The sequence below is a fragment of the Ailuropoda melanoleuca genome, chromosome 4 (genome assembly GCF_002007445.2).
Source record: "Ailuropoda melanoleuca isolate Jingjing chromosome 4, ASM200744v2, whole genome shotgun sequence".
Taxonomy (NCBI): domain Eukaryota; kingdom Metazoa; phylum Chordata; class Mammalia; order Carnivora; family Ursidae; genus Ailuropoda; species Ailuropoda melanoleuca.
This window is the reverse complement of record NC_048221.1, coordinates 33136382-33150420: the sequence shown is the minus strand read 5'-3', so window position 1 is coordinate 33150420 and position 14039 is coordinate 33136382.

Sequence of the window (14039 nt, the reverse complement as noted above, 5' to 3'; positions counted from 1 at the left end):
TAACACGGCTAGTTATTAGCAGAGCCAGAAAAAGAACGCAACCCTTCTGACTGTTCAGTTGTGATTCGCCCAGATCCCGTGTTACACTGGATGCCGGAATTCAAACGAAGATTTTTAAATATAATAGAAAAATAGCAACCGTCCTCACAAAGCATTTCCACTTTAACAGCTACCCATCATGTCTGTTCTCCAGAAGGCGTAAGGAAATCTTCCAGGGCGTGGGTCAGCTCACGACGGAGACATCTTTGCTTGAACCCCTGCAGGCGTGATATCCAACTGCATGGCAACAGTAACCTCCGTCCCCAATACCAAGTGGGTACTTAATAAATATTGGTTGGGATGAGAGGGGCACCTGGGTGGCTCAGTCAGTTAAGCGTCCAACCACCATGATTTCAGCTCAGGTCATGATCTCACCGGTCATGAGATCAAGCCCCATGTAGGGCTCTGCACTCAGCGTGGAGTCTGTTTGAGATTCTCTCTCTTTCCCTCTTCCTCTGCTCCTCCTCTTCTCTCTCTCTCTCTCAAATAAATAATAAATAAATCTTTATAAAATAAAAAAATTAAAATAAATAAATATGATGGGATGTATAAGTAAATGAATCCCTCCTTCCCCTCATGCACCTCTGTGTGGGCACAGGAATGTGCTCGATTTTACATCTCCACCTATGGAAGCGGCTGGGAGTTTCTCCCAAGCAAAAAAGAACCATTGAGATCCCAGACAGTAAAGCAGCTTCGTGTTTTGCCTTCTGCTTCCCTTTCAAATTCTGGCTCCTAAGCAAGGCCTCCACCCTCCCTGCCAGAAAAGAGGGAGGGAAATTTTTTAAAAAGAAGAAGAAGAAAAAGAAAAAGAAGATAAAGTGCCTTTGTAACAGCTCAGACTTATCTACAGCTTCCTCTTGAAGCTGCCCAGCCCTTCCCTTTAGATTGCAATAACTGGACCCTTTTTTCCCGTTTTTCTTATCAAGAGGAAAATAAGAAAAAAAGTGCCTTTCCACAGGCTCTCAGAAGTTACCAGATTGCGTCTCTGGAAGGGGTGAAATGTTCAGACATTCAGGGAATCAGGCCCAAGGAAGGCCTCCTCCCAGTTAAGGCACACCTGCTCCCCAAGAAGGTCCTGGCTCCTGTGTCTGGGGACAGAAGGGGTTTACCGAGTCCGGGGGTGCAGCTGTTTGCTTTAGGAAAATAGCTTACGCTGTAAATACTCCAAGGTATTGTGCCTGGTGTACAAAAATCTTGGTTCCAGAGCAAATACATAAATCTGCGCCTGACGGGGGAGCTTAGTGGGCCACATGTTCGGAAACATTCGGAGTTCTCTTTAATGAAAGCAGATTGCCTTGCCCTGTGGACTTAGGGGATCCTATTTTCTTTTTTCATTTCAAATCCACAGGCTCTCAGAGGAATTGAAAGCAAGTAGGTTACACCAGGTGCTTTGAGGACAATGAAACACTGCCGCCGGACCTAAAAGCATTAGTCATTTGGGGAATTTCTCTTTTTCAAACGAGACCTGGTGGAATTAGATGCTCAGAGCAGTTATTACAATGTAGCTGGGCCAGGTGGTTTCTCCGGCAGTGTCTGCAATGGACCAAGTTCAGTCGGTGTTGTCAAAAATCTGGTTTGTTTCATGAAAAAGGAGATAGCCAAGCAGATACCAGAGTTCTCCCCTAAAAAGGGGGGGGGGAGAAAATCAGTTAAGTTGTTGAATGATAATAAAATATCTCGTACAGGCTTTTCCACACTTGCGTTCAGAATCTTCACTGGAGACGTGGATGAAATGAAGGATTATTTGTCCCAAGAAATGCTCCAAACCAAAAATGAGTGCTAAGATCAGTCAACCCTAAACCAGGGACCCAACAAATTACTCAAACATTTGCTTTTTTGACAGTTCTGTTCTTTATAGTCACCTCCCTTTGTTACTTTAATTTCTTCCCCTCAAAAAAGAATGGTTAAAATTTATGGCTAGGAGAAGTAACTGATTACTGCTGGCAAGTTAACTGAAGGGGCCAATTGTTCCATACGGCAAGAATCAGAAGGCTAGGAAGCCATTCACCAGGGAAGACTGATGTGCGAAAGGGCAGAGCAATGTTCCCTCCATTGTGTGATAAAGAGTTTCATGTTTGGTTCCAAATTCCTAAAGGCAGCCTGGTGTGCAACCAACCGGGCCATAGGGAGAGCATGCGAAAGTTGAGAGTATATGCTTCACACACAAGATGGGGTCAACTTCCAGGAGACAAAGGTTTCCTGTTCACTTTTGTTAGAGTGGGTCCAGACATTCTGTGCATTTGTCAAGACAGGAGAAGCAACGTGGCCATTTTGCTAGTTTCACATGGAAGCTGAATGGCCCCGGGTCTCATCAGACTCTAGGAATGACGTCATAGAGACCCCTTGGGACACCCACACACGCACATACAGCAGAGTGCTTCTTGAAACCCCAGGGGAGGCTCACAGATGCTTGAGCCAACTTTAACTGGCCGATGCTGCTCCAGGCAACTATGCATATTGCCAAAACTTCTCTGCCATCTCCTACCAGGCAATCGAATTTCAGCCACCGCTGTCCCACTGTTCCAGAGGACGCTGTCGTCAATGTGTAAGGACTGAGCCCAGGACAGAGCTGGGTTCCACCCAGTAGTGGGACAAGGCTCTGCCCCACATTTTGTCACAGGATCCTAAGCCGCTGTATGTGCCCATATTTCTAGAGCCCCCCCCCCCGCCCTTGAAAACAACTGCAGCTTTTCCATGGAACTCTCCCTTAAGGCTTACAATGCATCCATGGGATTAGGGAACAGACCCTGCCTTTCATTGGTTAGTCCCCTCCTACCCTCAGGTGCCTGCTCACAAAACTTCCTTCTCAGTGAACCATTTTTCTGTCAGAGTCTACCAATTCATACAAATAATACACCAAGTAGAGGCTGACCCCTATGTCAGTGAAAGCCAGCCAGACCCTGACCCCCCACAAAGATGGTGTTCCACACAGTAGGTCCACGCAAAACCTCAACTAGAAAGGGTCCAATTTGTGTGGGTGGCTCTCTGTCTGACATACTTCCTTATTACCTCACCAGTCATTTGACATGTTTATTGTATGCGTTGCTAAGAATGAGAAAGTCACAGTATAAGCAAGTGTTATAAATAAGAGGGAGCTACAAGATGATCTAGTCCAGCCAACTGCAGGAAGGAGAAACCTCAAACCTTATGTCCTCTGCGTGGTCATAATAACCACAACAGCAAGCGTAATGACTAACAGGCATGGATTGCTTTAGAATTTATGAAGCATTTTACATACATTATTTCATTTAAATAATGAACTGAACCCGCCCATTTGGACCCCTAGTTGTTAAATAGCAATGAAATGGAACTTTCTGTTTCTAAGTAGGGAAGCTTAAAAAAAAAAAACTTATTAAAAATAGCTCCAAAGGCAATTTGAACATCAAAGAGCTTTTTATGAAACAGCATTTTGATGAGTTAAGTGTAAATGAATCAGAAACATATGGATTAAATTTTATTTAAAATAAACAAGGGTTTAAAAATTAAGAGGCAAAGTAGTTTGAAAACACATCCGACTTAATCCAAAGTGTCTGAGCCCAGAAAGGGCCGAGGGCTTTGTAAACCAGGGAGGTGAAAAATGACAATTGTGTTACCTGGAGTTCTTGTCCTGGGTTCTACACGGAGTAAAACTCTACAAACCTTCACTCCTACGCAAGAGGAGACCTAAAAGTTATTTCAAAATTCCCCTTTAAGTTCTGAAGCTATTGTATTAGTACCAGATGACTAAAATCATGAATTAAGCTAGCCACAGATTGATAATGTCATTGAGCTTCTGTTTTTCTAACATTTTAACTCTTCTATGCGATGCTCGGTTTTCAAAGATGTTTTTAAGATTTATATCTCTTCCTCTTGGTTTCTTTTTTTAACCTCCAAATATTTATTTTGAGCTATCTCTGTTATTTTTTTCCTTCCAACATGTAATAGGCAGCCCACAGACTATGAGATTTTTATTTCCATTTTATTCATCAAAATCGTTGGTTGTTCACTGAGCCAGATATTTTAAGAGAATGCAACTTTAAAAATCCACCTGCTTTGGGGAGTCATAGTTGTTTCCCAGTTACAATAAGAATCCTCGTTTCTAGCTGGTCACCAAAACCGGTAAAGTTTGGGTTTGCACCAGATGATTTCCTCTTGTCGTGAGAAATGTTTACCTTACCGACAGTCCCTTATTTGTCTTTAGTGAGCATTGCAGCTTGGCGTTATTGTGCACACATTTCCTATGTAAAGAGATCAATGCTCCTGCTCCATTGCAAACCTGAGTTTTCACGTGAAAAGATTCTCTTCTCCTGCCTTGGTGATGAAATTCCCAAAGCAATTGCCACTCTTAGTCCAGCCCCAGGAGCTACTCAAAAAGTATCACTTGGTAGAGTCACGATACTTAATAGATTTCCAGGAAACGTTTTAGGCCATGTCTGGATGTCTGCAGTAAAATTGGATTGAGACAGAGATTCGAAGTACCAATTATCCTCTGCCCATCCGTGTCATCCCGTCCTTAACCGGGTTCCAGAAACCAGAGCAGCCTGGGGCAGATTGTCAAATTGTCAAATTTGTCCTCGGCAATCTTCCAGCTTCTCGTATTAGTTCCACAACTCCTGTGCCCACATGCAGACCCGGGGCTCTCATTCCGATAGAGTGGAAGACATTGTACTGAAAGTCACCCAGACCCAAGTTCAAGACCCACATCTACCACTTGCTGGTGGAGTCAGTAAGAATTTGCCCACCCCCCATCCCACCACAAGGCATTTCTTTATTTTCCAAGTCACTTGCTTTCCATTTTGTGTTTGAGTGTCCTGGGCTTAAAGCTAGATGTGTTATCACATTAGCTCCCTTTGATGTTGTCTGTTTGGGGGGCTGTACACTCGAATGTGACATTTGTCACCTCCAGAAGATGCCATATTCTTGTCTTACAACCTGATGGCCTCCATCCCTACCTTAGTCTTTGCCGACATGCTTCCTCTGCCTGGAATTTGCTCCCCGTAGCTGGCCACCATTCTTGCTGCCAGGAACCTGACAATCCTGCAGGCCCGCCTTTCCTGAGTCTCTTCCATGAAGGGCCTGGTCCAAAGTGATAGCTTGGTCCCCTCAATTCCTGTGCCCCAGCTGCGCACCCCCCCACACACACACACACTGTATCAATATTTGGTCTATGACAGTCTCATTTCCCTTTCTAAACCTGCTCTGTCCAATATGGGAGCTACTTGCCATGTGTAACATCTTAATTTTAAGTACTTAAAATTAAATAAAATTTAGAATTCAGTTCCCTGTTTGCAGTAGCACCATTTTGGATGCTTACGAGCCACATGCGTCTAGTAACTGTCATATCGGATAGCACAGACGTGGCACATTTCCATCATTGCGACAAGTCCTATTGGACAACAGTTCTAGACGCTATGGGATTTAGGGCCAGATCTCTGTGCTCTTTCTCTTCTGCAAACTCTCCCCTCCATCTACTACATGTACGATAGTGCCTGCTTCATGAGGTTCTATCTGCTTCTGCCAACTTCCTGTCTTTCGTGGGGCCAACTCAGTACCTTTTACAGAGTGATGATGGTAAAATCTTACCGCTGTAAGTGCCTTATACCATACTACACGCTTCACGAGGTAGGTGTTAGTAGCTTACTTTTACAAATGGAATAAGTATGTGATCTGCCTAGGCGTCGCAAGCATTAGGTGAAGAAATCAGGGTTTGAACCCTGGCATTTCTGACTCCAGCACCGTGTAATTACGCACCGTGTTCTGAAGCAGGAGTCCTCAACTTTGGCCCTCGTGATACTTCTGGCTCTCTGAGGCCAGAGAATTCCTGGTTGCGGGGTCTGCCCTGCGTCCTCGAATGTTTAGCAGCATTGCTGGCCTCCACCCGCTAGATGTGGGAGTATTACCTCTCCACTCCCCAACCCCAGTCCGCACAACCAGAAAAGTCTCCAGACATTGCCAAATGTCCCCTGGGGGGAGGGGGGCAACCTCATTCCTGGTTGAGACCCATTGCTCTAGACGGTCAGTTAAAGTTGGTCATACGGATGAAGAAAGGCTCTCAAAATACTGGCGTCTTGCTTTTAGCAAGTGAGAAGCAAGTTTACACCTCCTCTTCGGGGCAGCCCAGTAAGAATTCTCTTAATCTGCTGTGTAATCCACCGGGCCAACTCCCCATCTGGGAAATGTTCTGCGGCTGCTTCCTCTCATGTTCAGCGGAGATAGAGCCTTGGGTTGCTGACAGCCCAGATGTTCTGCACCCCCGCATGACTCACGTTAACACCCACATGCCCTGTTGCACAGGGCCGGCCGGCCAGCTTTTCCTTGAGACCACCTGGTTTAGACAAACAGTCTCAGCAAACAGCACCTCTGGGGCGGGGGGGGGTGCGGGGNNGGGTGCGGGGGGGGGGTGTTGAAGACATGTGGGAAGGAAGAAGAAAGAGCTAATATCTGGCCACTCAGTACAGCCATCCTGAGCTGTTTGAGAAGACCCAGGGCCTAGCAAATGGATCCAAACCCCGCCAAGCCGCCTAGGAATGACATTTCAACCTTTATAACAATCCCAAAATGAATAAGACAAATCAGATGGTCATTTCAGCCCTGTCCTACCCCGCCCCTCAACTTTCTCTGCTTTTCCTTTGTTTGTTTTCTAAGTGTGCTGACTGCAGACACCCCCTAAGAAAAATATTTCTTTTTTAAAGTGTATCCCGAAGACAGCATTTGCCCACTAGCCCTATGAGAAATGCTACAGGTAAAAAGTGGGTCACACAAGTTGGAGAAATGCTGACAGTTCTTTCCCCTTCCTAGGGTTCCCAGGGCACACTCACACTTAGAAGCTCTGAGAAGTCTCATAGCAAAGAAGTGCAGATAGCAAGCAAAATTACCCTTAGCTGGCTAACTCAAGCAAAAGGTGCCTAGGCCTGCCCAAAAGCCCTGTAGGAAGAAGCAAAGGCGCAAGATAGCAGGTATGAAAATATTCTTCAATGTTGAGAGTATAAATGCAAACATCTGGTAGAACCCAGAAAGGCTGCTTCTTGCAAGGAAGCAGGAAAACTCTGAATTATGGGACCATTGGGTTCAAAACAAACTTCACGGGCTCAGAACTTTAAAAAAAAAAAATAAAAAGATTTTTCCCCAATGAGTATATAAAGCTTTATTCTTACAAAAATAATCTGTTTGAAGAGTTTTATTTTAGGTTCAGAATTTCAGACGTTCTCCGTGTCTCTTTCTTGGGCATCCAACTCCTGACTCTAATTAAAAACTTTAGAGTCAGCTCTTCATGAGCAATAAAACCCAGAGAATGAGCAGTTATAGTTCATGAATAATGACTGTCGTGAGGGTGATGCGTTAACTGGCAGAACCTGTCCTGAAACTGTTTCCTCTCTGCCTCCTTCCCTCCCAGAACCCTCCCGTCAAGGTTTCCAGGGGAGGCGCCATGGCGGTTCGAGGCTCAGGGAGGCCCAGGTCACAGGGCTAGTAGGTGGCAGAGCTGTCTGCCCTGGTGTGATAGCAAATCTTCACTATTACCCATGCCACCTCTCAAAATAATGACAGTGACCGCAATAATAGCTCAATTCATTTTGTGCCAGTTGTTAGTGGAAGTGCTTTTTCGAGAACAGTGGTGCTACAGACCAAAAGCTTGGGTTCCCTCTAAAATCTGTGTGTGCAACCCTAAACCCCAGTGTGATGGTATTAGGAGGTGAGGCCTTGAGGAGAGGATGAGGTCGTGAGGGTGGAGCCTTCATGAATGGGATTAGTGTCCTTATAAAAGAGACCCCAGAGAGATCCTCCACCCTTCCCCCACGTGAGGACATTGCAAAGACAGCCCTCTGTGATCCAGGAACCAGGTCCTCACCAGGCACCAAATCTGCGGGCGCCTTCATCTTGGCCTTGCCAGTCTCCAGAAACGTGAGACAGAAACTGGTGTTAGAAGCCAACTAGCCCATAGCATTGTGTGGAAGCAGCCTGAACAGACAAACACAAGGGATTTTTATCCCGGGATCCACAGATGTCCAAAGGCTTAGTGGTTAGAAGTCTTAGTCTTTCTACTTGGATTAAATTAGACGTAATTTTTAAAATATCTGCTTAAATATTTTGATAACAATATTTTGGTATATTTGGTTTCCTTTGGAATCCTATGCATTTTAATTTATGCTTTTACAAATATTTTTTTCTGAGAAGGGATCCACACACTACACCAGACCGCCAAGGGGTTCAAAGCATGGGAAAGATTAAGAAGACCTAGGGGCGCCTGGCTGGCTCCGTCAGTGAAGCATGTGACTCTGGATCTCGGGGTTGTGAGTTCGAGCCCCACATTGGGTGTAGAGGTATCTTTTAAAAGAAGGAGAAGAGGAAGGCGGAGGAGGAGGAGGAGAGGGAGGGAAAGGGGGAGGACGAGAAGCAGCAGAAGACCTGAGGAGCACTGTAGTACCCATTTTCACAGATTGGGATACTGAGGCACAGAAGCACCTAAGTAATTACCCAAGGTCAGAGGGCGTATGAGGAGCAGAGCTGGGATAGGAACCCAGGTAATCTGGCTCCAGAGCGTATGCCCTTCCCCGAGACCCCACGGCCGCCTCTCTGAGGCTCTATATCAGATCCTCTGTGAGATTCCGGAGACCCCATGTCCTCCCCACAAGCAAAGTAGAGCCTCATTCGTGCTTCGCATGGCAGCCAGGTGTGTTCGGTGGAAGTTCACTGGCTTCCCCTTGCACCGTCCTGCTTGCCCTGGCCTTTGCCTACCTCTCCCAGCCCCTCTCCTTCCCTTCTCTCCTCTGCTTTCCAGCCACATGGGTCTCCTTCCTCCATCTCCCAGCCTTTGAAAGTAGCCTCTCCTCTGCTGGAATGCTCCTCCTCCCCTAACTTCCTTCTCATGCTGTGATCTCCCCTTTGGTGTCACCACCTCACAGAGGGCTTCCGGGATTAACGTATCAAAGTGAGTTCCCTTGGTTTTCTTTATGTATTTGACGTAGTGATCCTTTCTCTGTTCTGAGTATTGCAAATATCTTCTCCCCATTTGGGGCTTATCTTTTCACCTTTTTATAGAATCATTTAGTAAGCAAAATGCTTAGTTTTAATGAGTCAAATTGATCTGCAACCTGAGAGTTTGTGCTTTTTGTTCCTTGTTTTAATAAATCCTCCTCTATGTCCAAGGGCAGGGAGATAAATTTTGTGTTTCTTCCTAAAAGTTTTAAAGCTTTGCATCTTACATTTAAGTCCTCAATGCATCTGGAATTTACTTTGAAAGCTGTGAAACAGGGATTCAATTTCTTTTTAAAGATTTTATTTATGTATTTGACAGAGAGATAGAGCCAGAGAGTATGGGGGGGGGGGGGGACGGCAGAGGGAGAAGGAGAAGCAGGCTCCCTGCTGAGCAGGGAGCCCTACCTGCGGTTCGATCCCAGGACCCTGGGATCATGACCCAAGCTGAAGGCAGACGCTTAACCGACGGAGCCACCAGGTGCCCCAATTTTTTTTTTCCTGTATGGATAACAAGGTGTTCTAACATTAATTATCGAGTTGTCTGGTTTTCTCCCACTGGTCCCATGTGGACCTTTTATTTCTGTGGTCTGTTAGCCAATCCCTGGACCAACTACTCCACTTTATTTCATAGAGTCTTAACATGTGTTATGGCAAATTGCCTTTACTAACTTTTTTCTTAAGGAGCGTCTTGCCAATTTTTGCTTTTCTATGTAAATTTTTGAAACAGCCTGTCAAGTTCAACTTTAAAAACAAACAAATAAAGAACCTGTTTAAAGATTTTCATTAGAATTACTTTATGTCTTCAACATTAATTTGAGAAGAATTGACATTTTTAAACTATTGAGTCTTTCTGTCCATAATGGAAATTATCTTACAATTATGTAAGTCTTTCAGTGCTTTTATTTGGGTGATCAATGAAATGCTTTTGATTTCTAATTATCTGTCAAATCTTATGCATATTTCATTGCATTTATTTCTAAGCTAGATAATTTTGCTATTTCCTATTTATTGCTATTGCAGAGAAATATCATTAATTGTATTTAGAGGTATTCCACAAACTTGTTAAGTCAAGTTACCCATGGATTATTTTATGTGTGTTCTCTCTATACAGACATGTATATCATCAGCAGATGGTGGGAGTTTCTTCCTTTCTAATATTTATGCATTTATTTACTTTTCTTATTTTATTGCATAAGCTAGAAACTCCAAAACAAATGGTAAATAAAATACCTTTTTTTTTCTTTTCTTGATTTTGGTTTTAAAAGAAATGTTTTTAACATTTCAGCATGGAGTCTGACGTTCGGCTAAATGTTTATGTAGATACTGTGGGGGTTTTGTGGGGTTGTTTTTTTTTTTTAATATTTTATTTAAGTAATCTCTACCCTCAATGTGGGGCTCGAATTCATGACCCTGAGATAAAGAGTCACATGCTTCTCCAACTGAGCCAGCCGGGCATCCCATGTGTGGTTTTTTTTTTTTTTATTAAGAAATTTGCCTTCTAGGGGCGCCCGGGTAGCTCAGTCGTTAAGCGTCTGCCTTCGGCTCAGGGCGTGATCCCGGCGTTCTGGGATCGAGTCCCACATCGAGCTCCTCCGCTGGAAGCCTGCTTCTTCCTCTCCCACTCCCCTGCTGTGTTCCCTCTCTCGGTGGCTGTCTCTCTGTCACATAAATAAATAAAATCTTAAAAAAAAAAAAAGTTGCCTTCTAGTCTTAAAATTTACCATGAATTTTACCATAAATGTTTGCTGAGATTTAATGCTTCTTCTTCATTTAACAAAGTTAATTTATTTCCTGTGTTTTGTTGATGTGTGATTTAGTACACTTTCCAAGGTCGAACCAACCTTGCTCTCCTTCCTGGTTGTGATGCATTATCTCATTATCTTTTTTTATTCATTGATGGACATCATTTCCTTAGATTTTGCTTAGAATTGTGTGTTTGTGATCCTCAGTGCATTTGAGCTATTACTTTTCCTCTCACACTGTTTTTGTCAAATTTTGGTGTCTGGGTTTTACAAGCCTCATAAAAATGTATTGTGGTGTAGTCTCTCTTTTCCTATTTTTGGAGAGATCCTGTATGATTGAATTTGTCTGTTCCTTGAATATTTGGTAGAACTTGCCAGTAAAAGCATCTGGGTCTAGTACTTTCTTCAGGAAAAGATTTTTTAACAAAATCAGCGTCTTTGATGTTAGGATATGATAGATTACAAAAATGGCCACAATCCGTCTTTCTTCTGTTTATCTATGGCCCCTCACCAAAGAGATAGCTACATCCTCACCTTTGGAATCTGGGCTAGCCTTTGTGAATTTCTTAACCGACAGAATACAGTTCTTCCCCTGTACTGGTTTCAACCACAGGTCCCTAGAGGCTTTTCACACTTCTCCTCACTCTCTCAGAACCCTGCCTACCACATGAGCAAGCTCCGCCTAGCCTATCAGAGGATGAGGGACCTGTGGAGGTCAGTTCAGGAATAGATGTGTGTGAGAGAGTTCAACCTTAATTAGCAGAGATACCTACTCAACCTGCGTCTGGCCAAAGACATCTGAGTACCCCCAGCCAAGACCACAGGAACCATCCAGGTGACCCACGGATTTCTGAGCATCATAAGTACTTCTTTAAGTGACGGACTGGTAGGGTGGTTTGCAGATAACTCATGCATAGCACCACTCATATTTTTTGTTTCTTGAATCTATTTGGGTAATTTATACTTTTCTAAGAACATACCGTTTCACCTGAATTTTTAAAAGTTCTTGACATGACATAATTCATACAAATCTCATATTTTCATTTTTTTTCTTGCATCTATCATTTTTGCCCTTATAATTGTTTTGTTTGGCTTTTCTTTTTATTTGATCAATCTTGTAAGAGGTCGTCAGTTATATCACTTTAGTAAATCAACCAATATCTACACGTGGAGATCATCTCTATTGTATATCTGTGTTATCATCCATTAGTGTCTTTCTGTTATTACGTCCCTCACTCAACTTTCTCTGGCTTTTTTCTGTTTTTCGTTTGTGTTGTTTTGTGTAAGGTGTATGTCAGCTCATTTATCTTCCACCTTTCCTATTCTTAAATGTAATCATCGAAGGCTACGATGACATCATATGAAGTTGTAAAGGACACTATAGCTGCATTCAAGTTTCAAAGATAGTATTTTCGTTATCCCTCAGCTTGAATGTCCGTTGTAATCTCTTCTTTGACACGTGCACCATTGAGAACTATGTTTTTAGTATCTGAATGAAGGAGGAGCTACACTTTTGTAATTAATAGCTACTTTTGTAATTAATACTTACACTTTTGTAATTAATACTTTTTATAGACAGGGCTGTGGCCAAGACCAATTTGTACTAGTTCACAAGATGTGATTGGTGGAGACTCGAGAATTTTGCAAAACTATTGTTAATAAATTGATAGCCTGAAATCAGCTGTGGTGGGACTAGTTACACCACAGAAATCTGGAAACATTACGAAGCAGGGTTTCGTTTTGTTTTGTTTTTCCAACAGAGGTAGTTTACCAGTGTACTGTCGTCTGTATGATACCAACAGCTTGGAATGTGTTGATACTTGCTTTATGCCCCAGTACATGGCCAAATGTCACATATGTTGCAGGTATGCACACAAAGAAAGGTTTATTCCAGTTATTAGGAATAATATTCTGCATCTGTTCACTCGATTTATCTTGCTAATCATGTTAAGTCTTCTATGTACTTCTTTTTTATTTCCTTTACCTATTTTTTATTTCCTTTATCTTTATCAATTATTTTTTTAAAGATTTTATTTATTTATTTATTTATTGAGAGAGAGAGCACGAATGGGGGGAGGGGAGAGGGAGAGGGTGAGAGAGAACCCCAAGTAGACCTCATGCTGAGCGTGGAGCCTGACATGGGGCTCAATGTCACAACCCCGAGATCATGACCTGAGCCAAATAACGAGTCAGACACTCAACCAACTGAGCAACCCAGGTACCCCTATCAATTATTGATTAAGAAGTTTTTACTCATGGGACACCTGGGTGGCTCAGTCAGTTGGGCTTCCAACTCTTGATTTTGGCTCAGGTCATGATCTCAGGGTCGTGGGATTGAGCCCCATATCAGGCTCCATACTCAGCATGGAGTCTGCTTGAGATTCTTTCTCCCTCTCCCTCTGCCCCTCCCCCACCCATGTTTTTTTCTCTCTCTCCCCCACCCTTATAAATGAATAAGTCTTTAAGAAAAGAAGAAGTTTTTACTTAGTAGAGTAGGGGACTTGTTCATTTTTCTTTGTGGTCTCGAAGCTCTTGCTTTAGGTATTTTGAAATTATATTATTGGAAGCATATGTTTAGAATTGTTCTTTCTCATGAATTGAAAGTTTTTTTTTTTTTTAAAGATTTTTATTTATTTATTCATTCAACAGAGATAGAGACAGCCAGTGAGAGAGAGAACACAAACAGGGGGAGTGGGAGAGGAAGAAGCAGGCTCATAGCGGAAGAGCCTGATGTGGGGCTCGATCCCATAACGCCGGGATCACGCCCTGAGCCGAAGGCAGACACTTAACCGCTGTGCCACCCAGGCGCCCCCATGAATTGAAAGTTTTATCAAAATATCGTGACCCTTTTCATCCCTGGAATCACTGTTTCCACAGGTACAGGTACCCATATTTCTTTAGGTTGGTAAATACCTGTTCTCTTTTGTCCATCTTTTCATTTTCAATCTTTTTGTATTGCTGGGCTTTTTTAATGTCACCTAATAGTCTCTGATTTCTTACAGAAATGTTTGGTTTATTTTCATCTATTTGATTGTAACTACTGATGTAATTGGATTTATTTCTACAATCTTATTTTAAGCTTTCTTTTGACTGCCTTCCACTTCAGACTGGGGGAGACTTCTCTAACTCCATTATGTCCTCTGCACTGTTGTTTTATATTTTATATTGTTTCTCTTCACGTTCTTGTTAAGTTTGTTTCCTGACGTTTGTAGTGGTTTTGACTGTGAAAGTTATTTCTAGGTATTTTCCAAGACTTGGGTTGAAAACTGGTTGTGTTTCTGTATGGAAGATGAGAGATTTTCCTTC